This window comes from Ailuropoda melanoleuca, chromosome 6, assembly GCF_002007445.2.
Source record: "Ailuropoda melanoleuca isolate Jingjing chromosome 6, ASM200744v2, whole genome shotgun sequence".
Classification (NCBI taxonomy): domain Eukaryota; kingdom Metazoa; phylum Chordata; class Mammalia; order Carnivora; family Ursidae; genus Ailuropoda; species Ailuropoda melanoleuca.
The window spans coordinates 70621253-70633355 of record NC_048223.1 but is presented as its reverse complement, the minus strand read 5'-3'; the positions used below and the strand labels follow the sequence as shown (position 1 = coordinate 70633355).

General features: G+C 35.2%; 1 protein-coding gene and 1 pseudogene across 3 annotated transcripts in view; one reads left to right on the top strand and one right to left on the bottom strand.

The window, feature by feature from the left end:
* The window catches only part of CTNNA3 (catenin alpha 3), a 1722523-nt gene that overhangs the window by 1437112 nt on the left and 273308 nt on the right, over positions 1-12103 (top strand). The gene's annotated exons all lie outside the window — the stretch shown is intronic.
* Positions 10013-12103, bottom strand: part of LOC109490940 — a 29728-nt pseudogene continuing 27637 nt past the window's right edge.

Genomic DNA, 12103 nt, shown 5'->3' with positions numbered 1-12103 from the left:
CACAAAAATCTATTACTGATCTCAAGAAAATGCCGTTTCGAGAAAATTATGGAGCAAATGTGGACTATGGGGCTAAAACTGCCTTCAAATTGCAAAGAAAGGTATCCCTATATTCAATTGTTAGCATTCCATCTAGGGACGATAGACTAATAAAATATGCCAACTATGTCATGTAAGTCATTGCTTGATCCTAACAATTCTGTTTTCATTCTTACAAAATACAGCAATTTCCTTAAAAATTCAAGTAGTAAGCTGCATAATTTTGTATGAAAATTGTGTAGACACAAGCCTTTGCTAGTATGGTAAATTACTTTTCTATTGGTAAGAGAGCGGAAGACTCCCTGATCCCTTAGATACATACATTGGTTGAATATAAAACCTCTTTCCTATTTTTATAATTACGGAAACAGATTAGGTTTTTGAGGTTCTTGTTAACTATATTGTAACCATTATGCATGAGGAAATGAACTTTTAAAATCAACAGCTGAACAAATTCTAAATGAGCACAAGTATGTCAGAAAGATAAACCTAGAGAAATACTTTTTTTTTTTTTTAAATCTGCTGTGTGTTTTTTCTCTGAAACCTGGAGTAATTGTCATAGAGTGGGTGGGGATTGAGGAACTACTTCAGAAAAAAACTAAAACCTATTGCTGATAATTTTATATTTTAATTGAAAGTTATGAATAGTTCTGATTTTAGATTCACAAATTCTATATAATTTACAAAGATTGACTTGTGACATTTTCTCTAAGAATGAAGAAGTTATGCACCCTCACTCAACCCAATAAAATATCATAAAGATTAAATATTACCGAATATTTAGATAGTCACGTGATCGTTTGCAGGGTTCAGTCCCTCTCACTTTGTCAGGCTCTGTTGGACGGTCTACCTTTGGTTCATTATCATGTGCGCCATTTCAAGAGCAGCACAACGTGGCCAATGCCTCAGCAGAATGAACTAGGTGAGAAGATAGAAAGCACAGGTGAAGTAAACAAATCACAGTCTTTTATAACCTAGTCTTGGAAATGACATCTCTCTTTTGCTGTATTCTGTTCACGAGAAGCAAGTCACTGGATTCAGCCTACACGCAAGAGGAGGGGAATGCACATAGTTGTAAATACTAGGAAGCAGGGATCATTGGATGCCATTTTAGAAGCTGATTACCACACAAAATGATAAGTTGCCCTTCCTATATCTTTTACAGCCTCAAGGATATATGTCACTATATAGAGGGTTAACATTTCACTTAGGTCATTCTCAAACACTCCTAACACAATTATAAAATTCTTATCTTTTACATCAGGCAAAGAAACTATATATATATATATATATATATATATAGCAACAGTGAAAGTTCTTTAAAGATTAATATTCATCAGTCATCCTTTATAAGCGTATCTTCAACATAACAATATTTGGCAGGTATGTGTATATAGGTATGTGCGTGTATTTATGTGTTTGTTTAGCTGTGTAGGGGGCACTGGAGAAAAATTCTACTATTTAATAAGGGGAGATGGATTCTTGTTAATTTATTCCTGATTTATAACAAATATGTATTTCTTTGGGTTATTTGATAAACATTTTATTGAAGTGTAACGTACAGAGAAGTGAAAAATCAAATGTACAGCTTCATGACTTTTTGCAAAGTGAAAACACCATGAGATCAAGAATGGATAACATCAGTATGCCAGAGGCATGCCTGGTGCCCATCCAGTCATTAACTTTCTAGAAAGTAACCATCATTTTCTACCACTATCTTAGCTTGTTCTGGCTGCTATAACAAAGTACCATAGACTAGGTGGGTTATAAATGACAGAAATTTATTTCTTACAGTTTGAGAGGCTGGAAATCTGAGATCAGCGTGCCAGCATGGTCAAATTCTGGTGAGAACTCTCTGGGGTTGCAGACGGCTGAATTCTCCTTATATCCTCACATGGTGGAGAGCAGAGAGCTGCAAGCTTTCTCGTGATTTCCATAAAGACTCTGATCCCATGCATGAGGGTAGCCCGCATTAAATCATGTAATGCTGATTACCTCCCAGATGCCCTGCCTCCTATTCCCATCACATTGCAGAGTAGGGTTTCAATACATAAAAGGGGGGGGACACAAATATTCAGTCCATAATAACCACCATAAATTAGTTTTGTCTGTCGTTTTTTTAAAGTTTATATAAATGGAATCAAGTATGTACAATTTTACAACAAGCTTGTTTTACTCAAAGTGGTTTGTGAAATTCAACTATGGCTTTTTGTTTAGCTAGGTTCATTCATATTTGTGCTTGGGAAAAAAGTATTCTGTTTTAAGATTTTGGCAATTACTATTAGTGCTGCTATGAACATTCTGTATACATACCTTTTAGCATATATATGAGTACATTTCTGATGGATTTATATACCTAGGGGTGTCCTAGGTCATTAGGTATGATGCATTCAGTTTTAGAAGATATTGCCAGTTTCTAAAGTTTCATATCAATTTCATATCCATAAGAGTTGCTTTTTAAGTTGCTCCACATTTTAGCTGACACTTGATAGTAATTAGTCATTTCCATTTTAGCCATTCTAGTCAATGTTAGTGGTACTGCATTTTAATAGCTATTTCCTTGATATGCTTTTTGAGAAGTTTTTCAAATATTTAGTGACCATTTGAATTACCAATTTTGTGAAATAATTATAAAACTCTTACTGATTTTTTAAATGAATAGTCTGATTTTTTTTATTGATGTGGGATTATTATACATTCTATATGCTTTTCATTGGTGAGATAAATGTATTATGGATATCTTCTTTCACTCAGTGACTTGCTTTTCACTTGTTGGCTTCTTTGAGAGACATAATTTTTTATTTTAATAGAATTCAGTATATCAGTGGGATTTTTCCTTTATGTTTAGTGGCTTTTTTTCTTGTTTGAGAAGTAATTGCCAAACCTTAACATCAAGATATTGCATAGAACTTAATTTTTTTTTTTTTTATATTTAGATGTACAATTTACCTGGAATTGACTTTTAACTATGTTGTGAGATAAAGGTCAAGATACATTTTCCCCCATGTAGCTATCCTATAGACCTGTTAATTACCAATTATTAAATCAAGCATCTTTTTCCACTTCAATTCAAGGTCAACTTTGTCATAAATCAAGTGACTGTATATATGCCAGTCTGTTTCTGGACTAACTTGAGAATCGACATCTTTACAATACTGAATCTTCTAATGAATAAACATGATAAATTGTATTCATTGCCTATTGCTGCATAACAAATTATGAGAAGTTTAACAGTTTAAAACAAAACAATTTTTTTATCCTGCCATTTCCGTGGGTCGGTAGTCTGGGTGCAAATTAGCTAGATTCTCTCTTCACAGTCTTACCAGGCTGAAATCAAGGTGTTGGCCAGGACTGGTATCTCATCGGAACCCTCGGGAAGTCATCATTCTCATTAAGCTGTGACTCTGAAAACCTCCAAGGATCCAGTGATTAGCACACATTGAAGGCTGTATTTCTTTTGATCTCCCTGGATCCCTCCCTGGATCCCCCTGGATACTGTGAAACCGTATTTTCTGTTTGTATGTACTTAGAAGCAGTAGTGTAGCATTAAGATAATTTATTCAGTAGTGCTAATTTGGTCTTTTGAAATCTGAGAGTAAGGAGGAGTAGAGAGAGAATGGGGGCTTTTTCAGATAATTGTGAAACTCTTAACTTTCTCATTGTTGGAATTCTTGCAAATAGAGCTAAATCATACACATATTTGTGGATAATTGGATAATAAGTGCTAGTTTATTTACTGTAGTTTTGCAGTGAGCTTCTCTAGTAGAAGGGGAGGATAAAATAAAGTAACTTTATTAATTTAAAATATACACCCATTCCAGACATTTCATTTTGTTTGCCCTTTACTCTGAAATGAGTGGTGACTAAAACCACTCATTATATTGTATAAATATATCTTAGTGATATATTGAGGGAAAATGGCATTAAAATCAGGAGCCAAGAAGTCAAGCTCTTGTGTCAGGTTACATTCTTAAACATTTCTATTTTGGGAGAATCCCCTCACTCCCTAAAATGTTTTAGAGGGATGACTACTGGCTATTAGGACATTTCAAATGACTTCATCAGGAGTGAGGGAAAGTATTTGATGATCCAGTAAATCTTGTGAGTTTTGTCCATTACGAAATTTTCTATATGGAAGGACTTTTTGAAATAAAGTTAGATTCAGAAAATAAAATCACGGTTAAGAACTAAATGTACACTGCTTTTGAAAAACCATTAGGACTATAAATTTCAGCCTCCAGTACCATTTAATTCCTAACATAGTATGGTTAGCTTATATCTTAGGAGAGCCGTGTCTTCTCTTTTGGAGTTAGACATTTTAGGACTTTAATGAAAACACATTAGTTACCTTTAGCTAAAGCCTTGTATTACATCCTTTTCTTAATTATGTTAAAGCATAACAGAGCAGGTGAGAATTGCCATCAGTGTCTGACTCTTCTCTATACCCACCTTGTAGGAAGAAAAATTGAAAAGAAATTCCTAACTTAAAAGCAAATATTTTGGGAATAAAATTGTTGCAATACACATTATTATCATGGCAAGCAGAAAAATGTTATATGGCATTTCCAAATACCAAGCCTTGTGGAGAAAGTATTTTGTACTAATTAACACTACCTAGGTACTGGGAAAAGCATGGACTATGAATTATGGCAGGTTTAAGTCTGAATCTCCACTGGATAAATCTTTGTTGAACTGAATACTTCCTAGTTAATATTAATCTGATAATCTTGGGCATTTATATCTGACCAATAATTGACAGGCTGGGTAATTTATATTTATAAGCCTCAGTTTCTTCACCTGTAAATTAGATTAAATGAAGATTTACAATTGCTTTTTGGCAATCCTAAAACCAAAAAACCCTCTGAAAAACAGAGCCTGTTGTAAATCATTTGTGTGGTAAGTCATTTGGTGGTAAAACGTGTGTGAAGAGTTACGAGGTTAGTGAGAGTCTTTTTTTTTTTAATCCTATCTAACGTGAATTATCATAACTTTGGTTCTTGAACTGTTAATGTAATGGAAAGAGAAAGAAATGCATTAGTTTTCTAAACTCCAAAAGAATATAAATTCTATTATATATTTTGGGCCATAGTCTTTATAAAATGATACAGATGTATACTTACTTTTCATATATAACACAGTATCTAGTATACAAAAAAATTCTAACTTCCTTTCTGCTACCTGGTATTATTCTTTAGATATTTACTCCTTACTTGTTTTACCTGGCTCATATTGATTTTTCCTAATCTCCAGAAACATTATAAACAAAAAATTGTGAGCCAAAGATACATTTAAGGGATGTTCTAAAAGTCAGCTTAAGGGAATTACCATATTTTATGAAGGATTTTTTTTTTTTTGTATCTCAGAGCTGAAAGCAGGAATGATAACCCAAATATCTAATTATGTACATCTCAAATATAGCAAATCAAGAAAATATAATAAAGTCAGGACAGTTATTACCAAGTAACTTTAAAAAACAAGGATATTGACCAGATGAACTTGGTCTAGAAAAGAATACCCATTTAGAAAATAATGAATTTTATTTTGACGTATTTGCTTCTATGTGAACACTGTAGCATTTTAGTGTACTCATTTGTTTTCGTGTCCTTCTGCTACATTGTAGGGCCTTTGAGAGTAGAATCCATTTCTTTCTTTCTCTTTCTCTTTCTCCCTTCCTCCCTTTCTTCCTTTAAATCCAACTTCTTTAATACACAGCAAGCACTCAATAATTTTTCCATAAATGAATAAACACATAAATTGAAAAAACACACAAAAAAATAAGAGGATCATTTTGGACAGAGTTTGAATTAAAATACATTGAAGCTAAATCCAGATATATAACTAACAATGCAGGGAATGAGTAGACATTTTGAATGTGCCAGGGTTCTTTTTAAATGTATCACTTATGACTCCTGGTTATATACTCCTGGTTATATACTGCTCTGGGATGGAGTTATGACTCCTGGTTATATACTGCTCTGGGATGGAGTGTCATTTTCATAAAATTTCTAAGAAGCATGAATAAAAAGAAGTCATATAGAAGTAGAAATCAAAGAAGAAAAGAGGAATCAGGCCAAAAGAAAAAGACTAAACAGAATCGATGGGTACCATGAGAAAGGTGGAGACTGCTACTTTCTAGCAAAATTTTCAAGACTCTGAAAAGAATAGCTTAGCTCAATATATTTTTATCTCATTAAGGTCACCAATTTTAATTAAAATAATGAAGGTCCAATAACCCATTGATTGGACAATAACCTAGGTCATAAAAAATGCAAGGCTTTCTTCTGTAATTTGTACTCAACTCAGAAGCCTCTGGCCTCTGTCTCTCATAAGGCAAATCCCAAAATGCAAAATAACAGCTTTCAAACACTGTGATTCTAAACATAAGGTCTTCATAAAATTGTGCTTGGCTAAGAAAATTGAAGCACATACCCACACTAAACATTATGCATAAGGTGTTTTTTGTCTTTTTGTTTTTTCCCCACTGGCTTGTTATGCTGCCTTGTTAATACATCCAAAATGTCTCCTTTGAACTTGGGATTCATAAATTTATCTGGCCCATCATTCATTCATTCATCTGTTTTGTAAAAAATGTAAAGGAATCATGTTCATAATTTTCCCGAAAGCTACTGATAAGTGCTGTTTGGTTAGATAAGTGACACAGTGAGATTTAGTAATAGCAGTATTGAATTTAGAGTGAGATTAAGTCAGAGATGACTTTATGGAGACCAGAGGCAAGCTCACTAGTTGTTAAGATGAGTACAGTTATCACGTCTTTTGGACTTAAAGATTAACAAACTCATTTTTTTTCAGGGCATCCAGAAATTGATCAGGATTATGCTAGCTGGCTTTTGCTAACATGGCCACAAAACACTTAAATTGAAAACAATTAAACTGAATATTTGTTTATGATTTTGGTCACAGAAGCAAAGTAGCTTAAAAAAAAAAAAGAAGCAAAGTAGCTTAGAAATAATACTAACTAGCTAGTGAACTGGTCTTCTCCTAGGAAAATTTGTGTGCTAAGCCAGGTTATAATTAGAAGGTGGCTTGGTGAATGGGTAATCAGAGCCAGAGTTGGTTGCATGGTCTAGCGTCATCAGTTTTATGTTACCCTCAATAGGGAGAAACATTGGCCAAGTGAATTCACACTACCTGGTCAGGATATTTGCTCTCCTGAATGGTGCAAGAAACACACTAATGACCCCTTTTGTTTTACTCAAAGAGGGTAAACTTCAGTGTGATAAAGCTGTATTCTCCAAATTATAACCACAATCTAGTTATGCCTTTCTAAGACAATATCATGGACCTCTTAGCTGTGTTTAAAATGTGGACAATTTTATGGAAATTTTTCCAAATTATTTCTGCATGTGGTTAATCTTATCCATGTTTCCCTATTCGTGGGTATCTTTCTTCTCAAGTCTTATTAGCAGCTATATTGTAGCTGTCTATTGCTGTATAACAAACTACCCCAGATCTTAATGGCTTGAAAATACATTTATTATCTCACAGTTTCTGTGAGTCAGGAATCCTTCAATGATTTAGCTGGATGGTTTTGGTTTAGATTGTCTCGTTAGGTTTCAGTCAGTGCCTTGGCCAGAATTAGAGTATATGAAGACTTGACTGGGATTCAGGAATATGGTTCTAAGATTGCTCATGTTGCTGCTGACAGTAGGATTAAGTTCTTTACCATATGGGCTACTCACAACATGTCTTTTCCCACAGCAGGTGATAAGAAAGAGAGAGAGAAAGGAAGGGAGAGAGAAAGAGAGAGAGAGGGAAACACAAAAGAGAAGCTACAGTTCTGTATAACCTAATCTCAAAATCCCTGCTGTTTTTTCAGCTCACACAACATGGCGTACCTACTTTCAAAGCCACTCTCATATTTTAAGTTCTTATCATTGTAGCATTATACCTGTTATATCAAAATATTTATTTGCTATTTATGATTGCATAGTGAAGCACACAAAACTTAGCTTTTTAAAACAATATTTATTATCTCACTGTATGTATGTGTGTGTGTGTGTGTGTGTGTGTGTGTGTGTGTGTGTGTGTGTGTTAGGAATCTTGGAGTATCTTAGCTGGTTGAGTTTGGTTTACGGTGTCTCATAAGGTTGCAGTAAGGTATTGGGCCGGATTATAGTTTTTGAAGACCCTGAATGGGACTGAAGAATTCACTTCTGAGCTCTCCTATGTGGTTTTGGAAGGAGGCTTCAGTTCTTTGCCACTGGGCTTCTCTCATAGGGCTTATCACAACATGACTTCTTTTAGAACAAATGATGAGAGAATGAGAGAGAGAGAGAAGAGAGAAAGAGAAAAACCTAATCGTGGAAGTATATACCATTACTTCTGTCATAACTTGGCCATACATTCCAATCTTAGTAAAACATGGAGAGAGATTACACAAGGTAGTGGATTCCAGGAGGAGGCAGGGATCACTGGGGTTCATATCAGAAGCTGGCTATCATAGCTACTGTGGATGTAGCTTGTTTAAATTTAGGAAGCACTAAAATAGAGCAGTTAAAACATGGCTCCCTATTCTGGAAAAAAATGGTAATTTCTTAAAAAAACCAAAAGCTAAATATACACTTACCTTATGATCCAGCAATTATATTCTGGGAATTTATTTCAGAGAAATGATCATTTAAGTCTATGCAAAAATATATACATAATGTTCATAGAAGCTTTTTGTAATAGTCAAAAAGTAGAAATGATCAAAATGTTCATGTGATTGGTTAAGCAAACTGTGATTTACCTGTACCATGAAATACTACTCGCCAATGAAAAGGAACAAAATATTAATGGGTGCAATATCTTGAATGAACCTCAGGGCATTAGCCTGAGTGAAAAACAATCAATCTCAAAATTTACATACTGTATGATTCTACTTATACAGGATTCTTGAAATAAAAATATAGTATGGATAACAGATTAATGGTTGCCAGGATTTAGAGATAGTCCGGGAGAGAGAGTGAGTGTGACTCTAAAAGGGTAGTCTGAAAGAAATCTTTGCGGTATGGAATAGTTCTGTACCTTGGTTGTGGTGGTGGTTACATGAATCTACACATGGGATAAAATGACTTGAGAGTACACACCCACTTTGCACCAATGGCAATTCCCTCGTATTGATATTATACTGTAGTTACATGTAATGTAACCATTGAGGGGTAAAACGTGAAGGGTGCATGCCAGCGTTCTGTACTATCTTGCAACTTCCTGTAAATATACAATTATTTCAAAATAAAAGATTAAAAAATAATGCATGGCTCTTCAAATCAGATATTGTTCAAATCCCAGCTCTGTTACCTATTAACTGTGGATAAATTGCCTAAACATTTTTATTAGTTTACAAGGTCACAGTTATTTGTTAGGATAATTTGTGGTGACAAAAATTTTATGTGGAGGCTAGAAAGAAAACACCTGCAAGCGAAAGCAGAGGAGGCTTAAGATTTTACCTTTCCTTGCTTCCTACTTTTCAAATCTGTACAAAAGAGAGGTGAAGAGATGGTATGGGAGGGGCAGAGGGGGAGAGTGAAATCCTTCCAGAATTTCATGGTCAATGGATAATTTACAGCTTGTGTTATTCTTACCAGGGAGTAGCATTCTTTTTGTTAATTTGTTTCAAATTTTATTTAATTTACAGTTAGTTAACACATGTAATATTGGTTTCAGGAGTACCATTTAGTGATTCATCATTTACATATAACACCCAGTGCTCATCACAAGTGCCCTCCATCACCCCAACCTCCTGGGGGTGGCATTCTTGAAACGTTGATTTTCCTTCTTGGGTGTAGCCATGGCATAAGCCTTTGATACTTTAAACTATTGGTCCCAGTTCTTAATGTTATTCATATTTCAGTGGTCTTATTTAGTACCATTAGTAATTTCATCGTGTTTTATCTTAGACCTTAAATTATATTTTCACTTCAAATCTTTTTTTTTCAAACAACTGATAATAAATTTATAAAAAAAGTTTGATTTAAGTATCAATAGTGGTGACTTCAACCTCCACTCCTGGCTCAATACTGAAGGAAGTAATCTGTTTACCAATCTCAGAAGGACTGTGCAAATCAATGCGCCTTTTGTGGATCCTCACATGAAAACAATACCAAGTCTTAGAACCTTCACCACGAGGAGTTTTTCTTGTGATTCTCAGAGTCTTGGTGGGCATCTGGACTGGTCCTTTCACTTGAAGATTCTTTTCCCTTGCCCTCTCATCAAGTTAGGGCATTCCTTCTCTAAAGATTTTACCTTGCTGCTGGCTGGAGTAATTTTAATTCGGTGAATAACTTCTGGTTCCTCAGGTGTCCTTCCCGTATCTTTAAAAGCCACGGTTGCGGTGTGGCTTCCCGATGCACCTGTTTCCCTGTGAGAGTGAATAGCAGGGATTCAGGAGCTTCATCAGAAACTCTGGTCCAGACTCTGCAGCTGGACCGCGTCTTCCTCGAAGTGTAGCTAGCAGTCTCTCTCTGCCACCACTTTAGGAGTGTGTATAAACAGTTACCATATATTGTTCTATTTATAAATTCTTATTAACACCATTACTTCCTACTTTTGCTGTTCTAATATTGATTTACAATCCAACATTTCCATTTCCTCAGACCCTAGAGATGGACTTGTTTTATGTTTTCAAATGTGAAAGGAGGAGGATACCTGTAAGTGGATGCTTTTAACATCTGCTCTTACATAATCACTTGCCTCATGTGCAAAATGGGAATTATAATATCTAATTTAAAGACTTACCATGGGGATCAAATGAGATAATGTTTGTAAATGGCAGAGCACATGGTCTGTGTTGGCTTAAACATTGAATAAACAGTAACACGATGTGCCAGCACCTATATTTTCCTCTGCTACTGTTTCCCTTCAGATTTGTTCATGAACCTTCTGTGTTCTGCACTGGCTCATGATGGCAGTCATCCATTCAGCCATTCTGAAGTTGTGCTACATTTTCTGGGTCCTGTCACCTCCTGTAGGTTCCTTCACCGACTCATTTCTTGCCCATTACTCTGTGCACATCAGATTCCACTGGGTACTGAAGCCACATTGGAAAGACATCCTTCTTCCCCTTTTGTTCTTTTCAAGTATTGAGTTACACTCCACAACAACAGAAAGTGTCCTTTTTTCAAAGATTCACTCATGAGTCACAAGTCTACAGGGAATCAGGCCGAGGGCTACTTCAAGGGAGATCATCACACTATACTGAGACTCTCCTCTACCCTCGGGCAACCAGCCTGCAGTTTTTGGACAGATTATGCACATCACTTCTATTTCACAGAGAATGAGTTCCTTTCTAGGAGGTTGCTCAGTTCCTCAAACAAATAGACTTCTTGTTCCAAAGAGACAAGGTTAATACGTTCCATTACAAAATCAGAAGGAAACACTATTTTCTTTCTCTTTTCTCCTCATTTTATGTTCAGAAAATCCATTAATTGGATGATATGTATATTCTTTCTCTCTTTCCTGACATGCCTAAATGATAAGTAATGTGATAGAAAATTAGGAACTATCCTAACCAAACAGCTTTATTATAAGAGACAATAAGAGACAGGAAGCAACCCTTACTTCTTGAAACAAGGAAGAATACATTGTCTTGAACTCTCTAGGCTGCATGTCCCACTCCCGACTCCGCCTCTCTGTCTCTTCATATGTATATAAATGTGTATATATAAAATGCAGCAAAAGTAAAGTTAATGCAACTATCCCAATTTACTGTCAGACACAAACAATATAATGAAGCACGCTTAACTAAGATTTTATGTCTTTACTGTCATATCAACAATTAACATGATATTTTCTACAATTTATACGCGAGGTAAGGATTTAACCTCCTGCTAGCAGATGCACAAATATTTTGTATGAAGGAAAAGCAAGCACAACTTGAGCGGGTGTAACTTCATGCTGCAGATTTCAATGGGCACCATTTCTTTCATTTAGCAGAAGGGTAATGTTACTCTGAAGACAGTCAAAGAGGTGGAATGTTTGCTACCTCTGTGTGTTTGGCAGCCTGCCAGCATCCCTGGCAATAGAATCTGCTAAATCTTTTTTTTCTTATCATTTTTGCTCTTGT